The sequence below is a fragment of the Echinops telfairi genome, unplaced genomic scaffold (genome assembly GCF_000313985.2).
Source record: "Echinops telfairi isolate 266 unplaced genomic scaffold, ASM31398v2 ScPeMD7_23;HRSCAF=83, whole genome shotgun sequence".
Taxonomy (NCBI): Eukaryota; Metazoa; Chordata; class Mammalia; order Afrosoricida; family Tenrecidae; genus Echinops; species Echinops telfairi.
In genome coordinates, this window is record NW_022103920.1 from 91,179,868 (window position 1) to 91,197,333 (window position 17,466).

Here is a 17,466-nt window from a genome sequence, read left to right on the forward strand (position 1 = left end):
ATGGGAGTTGACAGTCCCATCTTTCTTCCATGGAACAGTCGCCGGTGAGTGTGGACCACAGATCCGGTGATTAGCAACCAAATGTCTAACACACAGAGCCATCAAGAGAAGGTGATCTATATACTGCAAGTGATTAGAGTGTGAAATCACAGTAGCTTTCTTTTCTTCTCCCAAGGTTGAAGCTAAGTAACAGAGCCCAGAATGGTGCACTTAAAAGAATCAATTTAGAGGCAAAGAGTAAAAGAGACAGACGAAGAAAAGTTGTTTTCTAAAGTGCTTGGCGTTCTGATGGAAATGCCCTGGGAAAGAAAGCGCTTTCTCTTTTCTTTTGCAGTCGGAAGACTGTCATCTCCTTAGCCAGAGCACAATGTGCTGGAATCTTAGGCTAAGCCTGCACTTCGGTCTGTTGAGTGCTTACATTTGAATGCCAAGGTGCCCCAGGAAGGCGACTGAAGACAGTACATTCTGGAAGGCAGTTAATTCAGGGCTGCCAAAAGTTCAATTCTAAAGGGACTGTTATTTTATTAATGCAATTCTGGTTTCTCTAATTTTGACTCCAACTTTTACCCTCTTGGCATCATTTATTGCTGAAAAGCTAACCAAAATTTGGTGCTGCCTCCTACCACAAGCCCAACTTGAGAATTTAGTTTTTCATGAACCTGGAGCAAAATTAGAGAAACCAGAATTGCATTAATAAAATAACAGTCCCTTTAGAATTGGGTCATCTTAAAGATCCCATTTTAAGTGTTTGTGTGTAAATAGATTTTTGGGTGTTTTGGGCCAGCCGATACAGTCCTTTGGGGAAAACCAAATGTGCCCAAATAAAATCGGGAAAAGTGCCACAAAGAAGTTCTCATAAAGCAAAGCTTGCTAGAGATGAAGGAGGGCAAAGATGAAAGCAAAATGCTTTTGTTTGAAGGAGACTCCGAATTGTTGAAAATAATCTTTAAAACTTCCCCCGAGGTGGGCTGTGGTTTGTGCTATTTGATGAGGAACTGGACCATGGTCATAGGTAGAACCAATCCCAGGGTGAGTTCACACCAGGTGAGGCCCTCCCGGCCACTCAGGGCCCTCTATGCTTGTGTCTCTTGCCTCTTCAGAGAAATTGGGTGATGCCTGTGCCCTCTATTCAGTAGGGATACTCAGACATTCACAGATTCTTGAATTAAGATGGGCCAGAGTCCTGGTGGTGTACTGGTTATGTGTTGACTAGGCTGTGATCCAACTGGCTGGCAGTTTGAAACCACCAGCAGCTCCTTGGGAGAAAGACTGGACTTTCTATTCCTGTAAACGGTTACGGTCTCTGAAACCCACAGGAGGGTCACCATGTGTCAGCCTTGACTGGATGGCATTGAGTTTGGTTTTAAAATGTTTTATTTCTGTGCTTTCTTTGTGTTGTGGCCACAGAGATGAAACATGATTTTTTCATCGAGGATTGCAGTCTCTTGACTGTGACACATTGTTAGGGTCCCTCAAGTCCCTTCCCACTCATAACAACCTTCTGTCCAACAGAAGGAAACATGGCCCAATCCTGCTCCCTTCTCAGAATGAATCTTGTGTTTGAGCTCCTTGTTGCCTCTATTGTGTCCATCCAGCTTGCTGATGTTTTTCCTCGATTTTCCTGCCCCTCCACTTGACCACGTACGATGTTCTTCTCTAGGGACTGGTCTCTCTTGATAACAAGTCCAAAGTACATGAGACTGGGAGTCTCCCCCTCCTTGCTTCCAAGGAGCATTCTGAATGTCCTTCTTCCAAGAACATTTGTTTGTTTTTCTGGCAGTACTTGGTACTTTCGTGTTTTTCACCAGCCCTATAATTCGACAGTATCTATTCCTCTTCATTCTACTTTATCTAATGTTCATCTTCCACGTGCATACAAGGTGATGGAAAATGCCATGGCTTGGATCAAGCTCACCATTGTCCTCAAGTGATGTCTTTGCCCTCAGCACTTTAAAGAGGGCCGTGCAACAATTGTTCCTACGACAATATGTCACTTCATTTCTTGACCAGTGCTTCCATGAGTATTGGTTGTGTTTCCAAGCAAGAGAAAAATCTCATCAACTTCAATCTTTTCTCCATTTGCTATAATGTTATCTGTTGGTTCCGTTGTGAAGATTTTGTTTTTCTTTGCATGGAACTGCAATCCACACTGAAGGCTGCAATCTTTGATCTTTATCAGCAAGTGCTTCAAGACCTCCTGGCTTTCAGCAAGCAAGGTAGTGTCATTTGCATATCGCAGGCAGGTTGTTAATAAGCCTTCCTCCAATTCCGATACTACATTCTTCATATAGTACAGCTTCTCAGATTATATGCACACATACTGATTGAACGGGTGTGATTAAGGAATACCACCTTGACGCACACCGTTTCTGACTTTGAGCTATGCGCTATTCCCTCGTTTGGTTCAGATGACTGCCTCTGGGTCCATGTAGAGGTTCAACATGAGCACAATGAAATGGTCTGGAATTCTCAATCTTCTCAATGCTATCCATGGTTGGTTATTGTCCATACAGTCCAATGTCTTTGCATAGCCAATAAAGTACAAGTAAACTTCTTTCTGGTATTCTCTGCTTGGCTGACTGTTGACCAGTTCTTTTGGGTTCGGTGACGGTGTGTTCCATCTATCTTCTTTTGATGCTTTCTACAGTGTCCACTATTTCCCCCATGGAACATTTCAATGTTGTACTCGAAGCTTGACTTTTTTTCTCCTGCAGAGCACAGTGTATTGAAATCTAAGGACACCTCCTGAATTTATTTCCATTAAGTGCTTACATTTGAAAGCAAAGGTGCCTGAAGAAGGCACAGGAAGACAGTGCTTTGGAAGTCAGACGTCACGGTGCTGAGGTAGCTCACGGTCTTGGAGAAGCAAGAGAAAAGCAATTACTCGTTGGAGAACAGAAGGAGGTTTCTAAGAAAAGCATCCACACAAAGCCATGCCAGAGCTGATTTGTAATTGCAATTCTAAGTGAATTTGATTTTTTTTTTAAGTCTCAATCTTGAGTTCCCTTTGGAAACATTTGCCTGTCTTAGTAAGTTATTGATGGTGACTCAAGCTGAAGAATGGGTCTGAACATTATTTCACAGGTTTCATCTGTAATCCTGCTTTCTCTGCCTTTGGTTCTGGGTGTTAGATACTCACTGAGAATATCTTAAGCGGCACAGAGGCCAGGGCACCATTCTGTAACTCATGACTACACTGGTTTGGCAAGGGGACTATTCTGTCGAGGGAAGATCATTTGCTTAGGAAAATATAGAAATAGTGCTGGCTTACATTTGTGTTACACTCTTAGAACATATACTTATTCTTTCAAAGGCTGGAGCTGACTGACCTTTCCCTGGCAAAGCTGCAGAATCAGGATGCTGGTGTTGTGATCATGGCTTTCACCCACCAGCCCATGGCATCATGGCTTCACACAGAGGGGTCCGGCCCATGGAAGCTTTGCCTCATCGGCAGAGCAGCTAGTTTTCCTCAGTTCTGCAAGGAGAGGGTTTGAATCTGTTCCCTGGTGATGCTGACTGTGGATGGTGAATTCAGTATAGCCCAGCATGGGAACATTAGGTCTTTTAAAAATGTTATTGGAGGGGGGTAGGAACTCACAAATGAGCTTGATTTTATTTTGCAGAATGTTGGACCTGGTAAAAATGAGGACGGAGTAGCCTTTGAGGCATCTTAATAATACTTACATTTAACCAGTCCTGAAACAACATTCGCATATTATTGGTGCATTATTTTTAAAGAATGACAGTGAGTTTTATAGATTTCCTCTACAATTGAACAAGTCATTTTCTTTTCTTGAAAATCTTTTTTTTCCCTTTTCTTGATCCTCATCTCAATTCCCTGATTTATGCTTAATTTTTCCTTTGAAGTTCAAGCTTAATGGTTAGTATTTTTTTATCCCATGCTTAATTGTTATTGTTTACCCAAGAGGCATATAATTTCCATTATCAGATAGGAGTTTATAAACTGTTATCTAATTCAGTTTTTTCAACAATCCAAAGAGACTCTTTTATTATTGCCATGAAGAAACTGAAGCTTTGCTATGAACTCTAAGTGCAAAGTTAGTAGCTAGGAAGAGAGAGGACTAGCCAGCAAGGGATTCAAACCAGGGTCGTATAAGGCCACGAAGAGCTTTGAACCTCTGCACCTGATGTCTTCTCTTTAATAGAAGAATAGCCGACAGCCCCTCTCTCTACCAAGTCTGTATAGCCTATGGATAGGATTTTCTTTTATTGAAAGAAATAACTAGGCAAGGAGTTTATATTTATTATTACTGGATCATAAAGAATGAAGAGCTCAAGGGAATCACTGCGGTCTTTAATCTCTTCTTGGAAGAGGATAAATGAAGGTGGGCAGTACCCAGTGTTGGGAGAGGAGTAACTTCCCACATCTAAGGTGACTCACGTCATAGCCTCCCTACTCTAATTTCTAATGTTGTGCATATCCTGTGATGTTCACGTGCTCTCTGGAAGATGGCTCAGTAGTAAATAGCAGGCCAACTCCCATAGACATCATCCGTTGTAGGAGAGGTCTACATTCTTGTTTTGAGTGGTCACTTTCTCTCAGACTTCCCTTATTTCTTTTCCCCTGAGAATATATTATCTGCCACTAGGTAGCTCAGGAAGCTGAATGATTTCACCCTGTAAAAATGGCAGGTTGGTGGTGTGAAGATTTGCTGCATGAGTTATAGCCAATTGATCCTAGGTTTCTGGAAGCTTCTGTAACATCCTCCTGGACCTTGGGAAGTACGTAAGCAGCACTAGGTTTGCAGTGTGGGGCTTATTGATATTCAGCAATTAGGAGGCTCACTCCCTTGATTCTGTATCATTATTTGGGTTCATTTTGCCTTGTGCATCTTTTCCCTCTGTAAGATTGCTTCCACAAAGCCCAGTGCTGAGAAGAATGAATTCTAACAAAACCCAAGAAATCTGACAGAAAAATGTGGAGTTTGAGATCCACATAGTCCATAAGGATGGTCACATTAAAGGCTCCTAGGGATAGTTTTATGATCCCCCCCACCCTGGGTTTTTTTTCCCTTAGCCTCTAATGCTTGGTCTCTTGCTTCCATAAATTGTGCAGGCTGGCTTTTCATTAACTCCAAAAGCTGAAATAATTCTTTGTAAAGAATTCTTTACTCACACATGATTCAAAAGCTCACCAAGATCAAAGCCAGTCAGCTTCGTGGCAGGGCCCAACACCATATAATTCATGTAAATGGTGTGGCCTGCTGCCTTCTCAGCTGGAGCTGTTTCAATTTCACATCCCTTCTGTAGCTAATGGGACCCTCTGACAGTGTCCCCAGCATAAGCGACTGCCCCGGGTCCAATCCCATCTCCCTCAGGAGCCATACAGATGCTGTCTGTATGGAGCAGTGAAGTCATTCGGACATTCCCCTCAATTTTCACCGAGATTTCATGAAGCATGGGAGTCATTCTTGGCCTTACAGGGTCTGAGCAGTGGGGTAGGTGAGACAAGGAGCAGGGCAAAGAAATGCTTCGTTGTTCAAACTGCCTCTGTCCATCTTAGTTTCCCATTAGGAGGGTGAGATATCTCAAAGAGGCCCAATGGTGAGATTTAAGTAGACCAAGGACAACAAGAATGGACAGTCTTCCTTCTAGGAGATATTGCTCTCTTGTTCCTTGACTGTCTGACGTCCTTAGGTTTTTAATGTAAAATATGCAGGCAGGAGAGGAAATGATGTGTGAGAGACATGGGAGAAAGCGCTGGACGGGCTGGCTAGCACAATAACAGTATTGGAAGTATAAAGGGCCTTTCAAGGGTCTGGTAACTTCCCCAGGCAAAGGCAGAGCTGTTAAGAGATTTGTCTCACACAGACAGAGTGGAAGCTGAAAAGGCTAGAGCGAGAGCAAACTCTTCAAGATGTAGGAGAGGGAGACTGGCGTGTGGCAGTGGGAGTCTCAGCAGCTCAGGGTGACTGTTGACTGTGTGCTTGTTGGTAACGAACTGATCAAATGACACGCAACTGAGTTGGTTTCAAGAAGAGTTCACGGAGTGCATAAACCATTCCACTTGACACGTGGTCAACAGTGGCTGAAATACCTGAGAGAGAACTTCCAGGGCTCTGAGGAGGCCCACAGAGGAGGGACAAAGACAGGATACTATGGACAGGCAAGGGATGTGCCTGTGACCAGGGGAAGAGATGTGGAAAGGTGGGCAGTTGGATGAGGGTGTGGTCCTTTGGGGGCATTGACAATTCTATTTTCATTTGGTAAATATAGGCAATTTCTTGAGGACTTCACCAGTCCAAAACAATTAAAACGCTACTGCCAAATTCAAGCCCTAAACCAGGTATCCTCAAACTATGGTCCGCAGGCCACATGCGGCCCACCAAGGACATTTATCCAGCCCACCGGGTGTTTTTGCCCTGTTTGTTTTTTTACTTCAAAATAAGATATTTGCAATGTGCATAGGAATTTGTTCATAGTTTTTTTTTGCCTGTTTAATCGTCTTATTGGAGGCTCATACAACTGTTATCATAATCCATACATACATAAACTGTGTAAAGCACATTTGTACATTCATTGCCCTCATCATTCTCAAAACATTTCCTTTCCACTGAAGCCCCCGGCATCAAGTCCTCATTTTTCCTCCTCCCTCCCCGCTCCCCCCTCCCTCATGAGCCCTTGATAATTTATAAATTATTATTTTGTCATATCTTGCCCTGTCTGACGTCTCCCGTCATCCACTTCTCTGCCGTCCGGCCCACAGGGAGGTCACAAATAGATCCTTGTAATTGGTTCCCTCTTTCCAACTCACTCCCTCTACCATATCACCATATCTCCACTCACACCACTGGTCCTGAAGGGATCATCTGCCCTGGATTCCCTGTGTTCGTTTTTCTTTTAAACTATAGTCCAGCCCTCCAATGGGTCTGAGGGACAGTGAACTGGCCCCCTGTTTACAAAGCTTGAGGACCCCTGTGGCCTAAACAAAAAGGGAAGTTGTGATCCATTCCCGTCCCCGACTTAGGTGACGTTGGCTGCTCTGTAGACCCTGCAGGTGTTTGCTTTCCCAGCTCCATAATGGGTTTCATAGTGACCACCTTCATTCATGTCAGGCTATGGATGAATCCAATTGGGTAGATGAGCCATTTGAACTTATAGAAGAAAACACTGTCGACTAAGTTGGTGGAGATACCAACAATGAAGTTCAAAGAACAAAAGTGCTCTTCCTATGCCTATCCACATGAGTTTATACGTCACAGAAATTGAAAGTCAGCCGCCACCCCTCCTGCCTTTAAACTCCATAAAGAACAAAATATATTTTCAAAAATGGAAGCATCTGGTTAAATATTAAACAGGAGAATCATTTTTCCGAGGTCTCGCCCTGCGAGCACTTAGGTAGCAGTTAATGAAGATGCTGTTGGCTTTGACGGCCAAGCATTTAGGGGGCTGTATAAATACAGACTGACGGCAGCTCCATGGCAATCTTTCCACCAGTCTCACCGCTCTTTGCACTTCCTTCAGTGGTTTCTACACACACACACACACACACACACACATGCGCGCTGCCTATCATAATAGCTATTGTCTTCGCCCCTCCCCGTCTCAACAGATATGTCCATTTTTAGTTAATGCAAAGGAAATGGCAGCTTTTAAAGCTAGCCCTTCTCAGTGGGAAAGAGCTGCATTAACTGTAAAAACCTTTTAGCTGCACCCTTTTTATATTCAGGCTCCCCTCCCCAGACATTGCTTCCCTGTGTCTGTCTGCCCCAGTAAACTCACAGGCTATTAGAAAGGATTGTTTAGGGGGCTGAAAAAGAAAAAAAAAAGAAAGAAAGAAAAAGAAAAATCCATTCAGAGCAGCAGCAGGAGCAGCGGCAATGGAGGGACTTAAGCTATCGGTGCCTCGGCCAGGGAGTAGCGGCACAGGAGACCTTTGACAAAGTCATATTTGTGTGTTCAAGAAATGTTTTATGGAAATGTTTGTTGTGCCAGCCTCTGCTCAAAATGCTAATGATCTTTGTCTAGGCCGTCTGCCAAGTCAAGACGGATTCATGCATATGAAGTAGGAGGACACTTGCAATAAAAACGTGCATGTTCACGTTGCCTTTGGATGTAATCAGCATGTCAGGTCACTGGACTGTGAGATCTACAGGGCCACCATGGGGACAAGTTTGAGTTATCAAACTGACCTCAAATGAGTCCATACAGTCCATACACTTTGTGCGCTTGACGCGTGGGAAGATCTCCTGTGGGAATGTTCAGTGGGAGTTGCTCGGAGGGAGTCCATGATGCGGGGTGTCTGGAGTGTTTCGGTGTCTCTCCAAGGAACAGGGAATGCCAGTTCGGTGTGCGGAGTTATAAACAGGAGAGAAGGCCTAAGGATACAGTTCATGTGGAAAGATTCTGGTAACCAGATCTGGACACTGTGGATTATGAATATATCCCACACACCATACTCAAACATATCACCCCAAAGATAGGCTGCCCTCTTGGCCATCCTTCATTGATGCCCCATGGGAAGAATGTGTAATTCATTTGAGGATTCTCGATTACTCTCTGAGAGGTGCTCTGGTGGTGAAGGGGTTACATGGTGGACTGTTAACCATAATGTCAACAGTTCAAAACCACCGGTCGCTCTTCAGAAAAAAAGACAAGGTTTTCCAATAAAGTGTTACACTCTCAGAAACCCACAAGGGCAGTTCCTCTCTTCCTGGAGGGTCTGTATGAGTTGGATTCCACTGGATGGCAGGGAGAAAGCACTCACTGGAGCCAAACCAAATCTGGGACTAAACGAAAATGAAACTCACTGCCATCGAGTCAATTTTAACCCATGGCTACATTATCGGTCGGGGTGGAACTGTCCCTGTGGTTTTTGAGACTAACTCTTTATGGGAGTAGAAAGTCTCATCTTTCTCCCTCAGAGTGGCTAGCGATTTCGAAATGCCGACCTTCTGGTTAGCAGCCCAACATGGAAACCACCGTACCACGAGAGTGCCTACAGATCTGGGAAGATCTGCCATGCTGTTAAACCGTGTGCTCCATTGTGTCTCAAACCCTGGTATCATTGGATAGAAACTCTCTAGAAAGATTACAACCTTTAGGTGATCAGGCTTGGGACTAAACGAAAGAGACGTCTTGGGAGAAACAGCTATGCCCCTCTACTTCCTTACCTTTGGGGAAGCCCTACCACAGGCTCCTAAAGTTGCCTCCCTGTAGAAAGGAGCAGAGGCTTACCTCAGTGGACTCAAGTTGTCCTTGTCCTTTTGTGCTTGGCCTACTTCACTTAGCATGATTTCCTCTAGTTCTTCCCATGTGGCAATGTGCTTCATGCGTTCATCACTCCTTTTTAGCGATGCGTAGAACTCCATTGGATGTATGTACCGCCGTTTTTTAATCCTTTCATCTGTTGATGGAAATTTGGATGGTTTCCAACTCCTTGCAATTGTGAACTGTGCTGTGATGAACATTGGAGCACAGATGTCTGGCCGTGGTTTGTTTCTTGCCTCTTCTGGGTATATGCCCAGTAGGGGGATTGCTGGGTCATATGGTAGCTCAATTTCCATCTGTTTTAGATATCGCCAAATCAATTTTGATAATGGTTGCACATACCTACAGGTCCACCAGCAGTGGAAAAGAGTTCCTATCTCCCCACAGGCCTTCCAACACTTGTTACTTTCTGATTTTTTGAATTGGGCTATCTTTAAGGGTGTTAAGTGAAGCATACAACTTTCCTCTAGTTCTTAAATGCTCCCTCCCCCTACTCTCATGATCCCAATTCTACCTTACAAATCCAGCTAGACCAGAGGATGTACACTGGTACAGATAGGAACTGTAAACACACCCTCAGGGTCAGTGGTGAGAGTGGTGATACCAGGAAGGTAGAGGGAAGGTGGGGTAGAAAAGGAGAAACCAATTACAAGGGTCTACATATAACCCCCTCTCTGGGGGACAAACAACAGAAAAGTGGGTGAAGGGAGACGTCAGACAGTGTAAGACATGACAAAATAATAATAATCTATAAATTATCAAGGGTTCATGAGGGAGGAGGGGCGGGGAGGGAGGGGAAAAATGAGAAGCTGATACCAAGGGCTCAAGTAGAAAGCAAATGTTTTGAGAATGATGAGGGAAACAAATGTAAAAATGTGCTTGACACAATGGATGTATGAATGGATTGTGATATGAGTTGTATGAGCCCCCAATAAAATGATTAAAAAAGAAAAAGGAGCAGAGGGCTGGAACTTGTTGCAAGTGCCCTTGACTCATATTCCAGAATACTCAACAATATTTCCATGTTCTCATTGGAAAGGAAACCCACGGAAAAGACCAAGTTCATTCATCAAACATTTGAGTGCTTAAAAGTTCGGGGAGGCAGGATCGTTTCCAATGCTGCCTGGACCTTTATCTGTGGATGAATGAACACGCCAGCCAGGCTAAACTCCAGCAGAACAACCTCCCAGCACGTGCCTGTGAATCTGTCGTACGGGAGGACTTTCTCTGATTCTCTCAGCAGATGATGTCATGCCGCAGCCAGTCCAGACTTCCTCCCCGCTCACACCGAACTAGCCTCTAGATCAGTGGTTTTCAAATTTGGCTCTCATCAGAATCACCTGGAGACTTTAAAAACTATTAATCCCCACCTCCTTGAGATTTCAATGTTGGATGAATAACCTGAGAATTCGCATTTTCGTAAAGCTCTCCAAGTGAACCTAATGGATAACCAAAGTTGAGCACCACGACTAGACCCTCACCTTTTCCCCAGTGGCTGTTTCTAAGTTACAGGTCAGAACCAAACCAGCCCCTATAGCAGCAGCGTCTTTATTGTTTTCTGTGATGCTCTCCCCAGCTTGTTCCCAGTGCGTGGCCACTCCACATGCTTACCAATGAACAAGTCAGAAACAAGGAATTCTAATGCCAAGACTGATTTGGGTTCTCACGCTGATTTTAGAAAACATTGTGGTCCCTTGTGTTACTGTTCTATTAGTAACATAAAACAAGACTAGATCTTTCAGTTCTGTGCGCTAGACATCTACGACAGATCCTCTGGTCTAGTCAGACTTGCAAGGTGGAATTTGAGTCATGGTAGTGGGAGACAGATCCTCTGGTCTAGTCAGACTTGCAAAGTGGAATTCGAGTCATGGTAGTGGGAGCGGGGAGGAAACATTTAGGAACTAGAGGAAAGTTGTATTTCTCATTGTTGTTACATTGCACCCTGACTGGCTCATCTCCTCCTCAAGACCCCTCTGCAAGGGAGTCTTCAGTGGCCTACTGATGGGCTTTGGGTCTCCACTCTGCACTCCCCCCATCATTCACTATGGTAAGATTTTTTGTTCTGATGATGCCTTATACCTGATCCCTTCGACACCTCGTGGTTGCATAGGCTGGTGTGCTTCTTCCAAGTGGGCTTTGTTGCTTCTGAGCTTGATGGCTGCTTGATTACCTTCAAGCCTTTAAGATCCCAGACGCTATACTTTTTGATAGCTGGGCACCATCAGCTCTCTCTCTTATACATGAGTTTCTGTGGATTTGTTTCCCTAATGCACCCAGACTAACACATTATGGTACCTTGGGAGTGGGGTACTGGAGAAACCAATCATAAAATGGAGAGTAGATGTTTGCTTGACCTCTCCCTCATGGTAGTTTTCCTTTGTCTAGCCAGAGGTGAGATGAAGCCACACAATTTACTTGGTTGTTTTCTGGGGGAAATACGGGAAGTATGGAACTAGAAAGTTTGCAAGCCCACTTGCTTTTAGCCATTAAAATTTGATCTTTAGATGGGTTTAGGCCACACCTGCAAAGAAAACTATGCAAAGAAAGACATGCCTCATCCAGTGCTTTGGAGTACTCAGGAACCAAGGGTCTTTGTCAGAAGTGTGTCTCAGATGTAGACTAACACAGCATGATTGAGTGGGATTATAAAGTGTGTGTAACCCTGATAGTGGGGATTGGCCAGTGGAGTTACCACCCCTCCCCATACTGATTCTCATCACCTTGATGAGACAAGAGAAATCCCAGGACCATCATCTTTATGAGAATAGAGAGAAATCCCAGAACCATTGGAAGTGCAGCATGTTTGAGATCTCTGTTTGAAATGGTGAAGGCTGAGTCCAGAAGCACCAGAGGCTGAGGCAGAGAGACCAGAGACAGAACAGAGGAGCAGAACCACGGCAAGAACACGGTGAGGCAGAGCAGTGGGATGGCTTCCTGGCTCAAGGAGGCAGAGGCCAAGGGGCCACATGGTGAAGAGGCCAAGGAGTGGAGAGAAACTTATTTGGCTGATGGCTGAGCAGAGGTGTTGCTGTGAGCCAATGACTGTGTCCTTGATGTTTGCTGATCCTGGCTCTCGGTAGCCTACACACTGCCCGATAAACCCCCTTAATGGTGAGTATTGTCTGTAAGTTCTGTGTGGCCATTGCAATGAAGTATTGAACCCAGCATAGAAGGAGAGTGCTGTGAGAGGAATGGATGGGGGCAGAATAGGTTAGAAAAAAGATGGAGGGAGGAGGCATGTCTGACCTCTGCCTTGTGGCAATAGAGAAGGCAGAGGAGGTCAGATAAAGCCACCTCCCTGCCCTGTTATTGAGCCAGACCCATAGGATACTTAAAGAGTATTGGCCATTAACAGTGTAATCCATTATAATTTTCTACAGAAAGTAAACAGGAAACAATAAGAACAGAATCTCATAGGGGGACCACTTAATATCCCCCAGCTTGCCTATGTGCACTTCATGTTGTGGGATGGTTGCATGATAGTTTAGGCCACATGCTGTCTTCATGTCAATGCTGCCTCTGATAACCACCATACTACCTGGGCCGGTGTGACCCCAGAGCCCCCAGGTCTGGCTGTACTGCCCGAGGGTGAGGCATGCAACTCCTGCAGGGACACAGTCAGGCCTCTTCTCTGAGTAGGCGAGTGTTACAGCTTGTTAGACCTATTGACAAACCTCCCGCCCAGAGGGACCCATTGACTCAATCACTCTATATACCCACAAGTCCACCTCCTCATGTCATTCCATTCAGTGTTAAAGTTCCCTTTTTTGAGTCTAGGAGGTTCTCAGTGCAAGAATGTCAGACTCTTCTTGACGGTAGGGAGGTGCCCCAAGCCTCTGTGGAACTGGGTCTAGCAGGATAGCAAAACCAACCCATCCTCTAGCTGGGCTACAAGGTGCTTACTCCTATTGTTAGAACTTAGATGCTCCTATTTGCATAGTAAATCAACCAATCCCCTGCATAACCATGGCCCAGCCCATCATCTTGTGGCAATTAGAAAACCATGGATAGAAAAGTCCAATACACTTGATTTGCTGAAGTGGACCACAGCAGGGATGATTAGAACAGGGAACTCTTGTAGACATTAAGTTGTTATGAGTTTGGGTCCAGGATCAGGGTCAGCCAGGGTAGATGATTGTTTCAAAATGATAATTAGTTTAATGGTGATGGCAAATAGCTACAGAAAACAAGTCCGTGGTTGACAAAGCAGATCTAGGGAGACTGTTGGTGGTGTTGTCGTTGTTAAGTGACAGGGAATTGGTGCCAACAGACTCTTGTTTGTGCTGGGATTTATTTATTAAAAAGAGAGTTCTAGAATTGGGTTCGATATGTGAATACCTGGCTCTGTAGAGAGGGCAGGCAGACCACTCAGAGATGCCCCCGGGGACTGCTGACACTGCTGAAGGTTGGCGAACCCCCAAACCAAACCTGCTATCATCGAGCTGCTTTTCAACTTAGAGCGATTGATAGGAATGGGTAGAACTGTCGCTGAGGGCTTGCAGGGTGGTGAATCTTTATAGAAACAGATGGGTACATCTCTTTCCCATGGCGCTGATGGGTTCAAACTGCAGATTTTGGCTTAGCAATTGAGTGCTTCCCCACTGTGTCACTATGGCTTTCAGGGTTTGAGGACCAGAGGGTTAAACAGGCAGGGCTCCCCCCACCCCCTTACATAGTCCTCCACCTGGGACAGCTCTATGATCCCCTTTCCTGTATCTGCACTTTACTATCAGTGGCCTCTGAAGAAACGATTCTTTGTCTCAAACATCGGGAAGCCACCTCGGTCTTCAGAACTGACTTGTGAGGTGGTCAGTTGGCAGGCCCTAGTTCTCACAGACAATACGCTGTCTCTGACTTTGGCAGCAGCGGAGAAGCTCTGAGCCACCATCTGAGGTGCAAGTAGTGTCATCCTGTCAGGAGGCGAGAAGAGCGTTGGAAATCAAATGACACATGGGACCAATGAGCCCAGTGGACCAAAGGGCCACACCCACATGAGTGTGCCCAAGCCTGCAGCCAGGAGACCTTGGCGTTGCCTAACTACCACTACCAACTGCTCAGAAAGGTATCCCAAGAGAAGGTTGAGAGAAACGTGGCCCAGTACTCACAATCACCAAAAGAGAGCTGGTTTACTGTTCAGACCGAGCATGGTAGGACCCCAGAGGCTATGGCCCTTCGGCACCCACCTGGTCCAGAACGGAACTTAGCCTTATGTTAGAATAATCAACCATTTCAGACCTAAAGGGCAGCATTTACCCACAGACAGAGGGTTAGGAAAGCAATAGGAAGCAAAGCAGGAAACCCATGGAAGAAGTGGAATAAAGAACTGAAATGAATGAAGCAGAAAAAAAAATGTATACAATGTTGAATGTTTAACTGCCCTAAAACGTTCACTTAATTCACAATAAAACTTTTTTTTTTAATAGCCTTGGGAAGTAGATGGAGCAGCTGTTCATTTTCTTGCTTGGCCATCAAGAAAGCGGAGGTTCCATGGAAGTGTACAACCTTCCCAGATCCCACTTCGTCCAGAGATGCTTAGTTCTGCTCAGAACACGTTGGCAGTGGTTGTTCTGAAGTGGCCTGCAAAGCTCGTTTCTAAGTCAGATGACGAAACAGGCATGTTTTGCCCTAGTCCAACCTCATCGAGTCCCTCAAATACCGTGTTCCGCCTTGATTATTATTTTTACTATTTGAAGACGGGGCACTTAGAGGCTTGGACATTCCCCACAAATTATAGTGTGCTACCATAAAGGATAACCAAAATGATGTGCTAAGTGCCGATTGCACTTCCAAAAGAATTGTTCACACCCAGAGATGGGGGTGGCGGGGAGGCAGGCTCCTTTGGACTAAGTGGAAGTCCCATATAGGGGTTGATGTTGACAGTAGACGGACTTATTTGATGGTTATTTTTTGCTGTGGTCGCTTACCACAAAGGAAGGCGGTTCAAGCCCACCAGCTGCACCAAGGGAGGAAAATGAGGCTGTAGGGGGTGTACAGCGTGGGAACCCAAGGAGTGAGTAGGTTCTCCTCTGGCCTAGAGGATCGCTCTGAGTTGGAATTGACTCGATGGCAGAGAATGTTTTCATTTGCTTAAAAAAAATGTCACTTCATCGTGCCATCCAAAGCTCTTCTCCAGGCTTTGATAGATGCAACAACGGCCTTTGAAATCACCAGGATATGGAAAATGCTCTCAGCCCATGGCACGTTATCAAGCAAAATATTAAGGCTGCTGTCGGAAAGGAAGAGGCTCTCCTCCTGGCTGCAGGGTTGACAGTGGGATTGGGGTGAGCTATTCTTTCAGCAAGGATGCTGCTGCCTGCAGGGAACTCAGTAACAGAGAGGTGCATGAGAGCGCTTGATGGGCAGGCTCTTTCCCAGAGAGCGGTGCCCCTCTGGAGCCTCTCTTGGGGTCTTGAGCAGGGTGAGGGAGGGGGTGGGGGAGCCTAGGGAGGGAGCCTTGGCTGGGCTGGGGCAGGGGGTCGGGGAGAGAGTCCAGCCTTGGAAAGCTATGTGGGAAGAACCACGTTCAGGTGCTGCTGGCAAGCCCTGCAGGGCTGGCCATGCGCAGTGCGCCCAGACACAGGCACATTAGTGGTCGCTTTTGTGGCACTCTTCGCCGCGCATTTGCTGGGCTTGAATTGATCGCTCCCCACTCGAGCGGGAGAGTCAGCAAGGATGTGGTGCGAGAGACCTGGTGCTCAGGGACTTCCGCTCTCACACATCATCAAGCCCCATTTAGAAATGGTTTGAATTAATGACACTTATTCAGACAGACAAAGTAGGTAAATGGAAATATTTGACAAGGCTTTTCACCTACTTTGCTCGACATTTCCCGGTACCTTCAGTGCTGGAAACTCTCCACAGAGTCTTGCTCAGCCTGAACTGCGAGCCGCAGGAGCTCAACGCCCCCGGGGCCTGACGGAAGCTGGGACGTGCAGCTGCCCATGTGGAGAGATGCGCTGAGGTCTTGAAGCTGTCAGTCCATCCAGGGCCTGGCACCAAGAGTATGTTCTGTGACATGCCTTCCTGTCCTCCAGCCTAGGGGCTGACTAGCCCCTCTGGGGGAGCCATCCATCTCGTCGGCTTTTGTCGTGATTATGACCATCTTTCTGGGCATTGGCAGCAAAGGGTCTTGAAGAAGGCACCTTTGGCAGCTTTGTGTCAAGTGGCCTCTGTGACTGCCTAGTTGAAAACCAAGCTTTGAAAAATTGTTTGCCTTTGGCCATTTGAACTCTCTGAGCTTTGGTTTCAACATCTGTGCTCACATGCATTGTACGTGTGGCCCGAGGGAGACGCTAACCATAGTGGGCATTGTGGGAGACTATGGCAATGGATGCTGTAGGAGTGTCAGAGTAGAGCTGTGCTCCAGGGGGTTTTCAGTGGCTGATTTTTTTAAGAAGTAGATTGCCAGGCCTTTCTTCCGAAGCACCTCTGGGTGGAGGAAAACTACCAATCTTTGTGCTGGCAGCTGAACAAGTATTACTTACTCAGGGTATGCACATCGTAGAGCACATGGTAGGAGCTCTCATGTGATCCTCTTGCCCTTCTGTCCCAACCCCTCCTTCCTGGTGCAGGTGCTCTGGAATCCACAGACCAGGTGGTTCTACAGGGAAGCTAAGGATTCCTCAGGACATGCTCACTGGCAGAGCTGGCCTTCATTTGACAGCCTGGAAAGTCATTCGTTAGCCTGATGCAGGAGAGTGGTCAGCCCCCTTTTATCTCGCTGCCTGGCTGCCAGACATCCCATCACAGTGAGGGGGAGGGAGGCCTCAGCCTAAATGGGCACTGGAGTCACTGCAGTGTAAAGCAAGCAGGAAGGGTGGGCCTCAGAGGGTGGTGGGGGCTGAACTGCTGCGTGCTGTCTGGGGGCAAGGGGGACGCAGGGGGAAGGGTCTGAGGCCTGCGGATGAGGAGGTGGATTGTCCTCTGTTCTGAAAGACCTCTCTGGGTTCCCAGAGATCTCACTATCAACCTGCTTCATGTCTTGTTTCCTAAACAATGGAGTAGAACACGGCCTGGATCCCGAGTAACTGGCTGTGCGACCTTGGGCAAGCGACTTAACCTCTCTGTGCTTCCGTTCCCACATCTGTTAAAGAGAGGGAGTAAAGAGATAGCTGCCTCATGGGATGGTTGTCAGGATTACCTAAGAAGCAGTTAAATACTCAGGAAGCATGTTGATCATTTTCATTAGCTATTTATCGGATATCATATCACTTTCTTTAGCTTTCTTATTTAGAT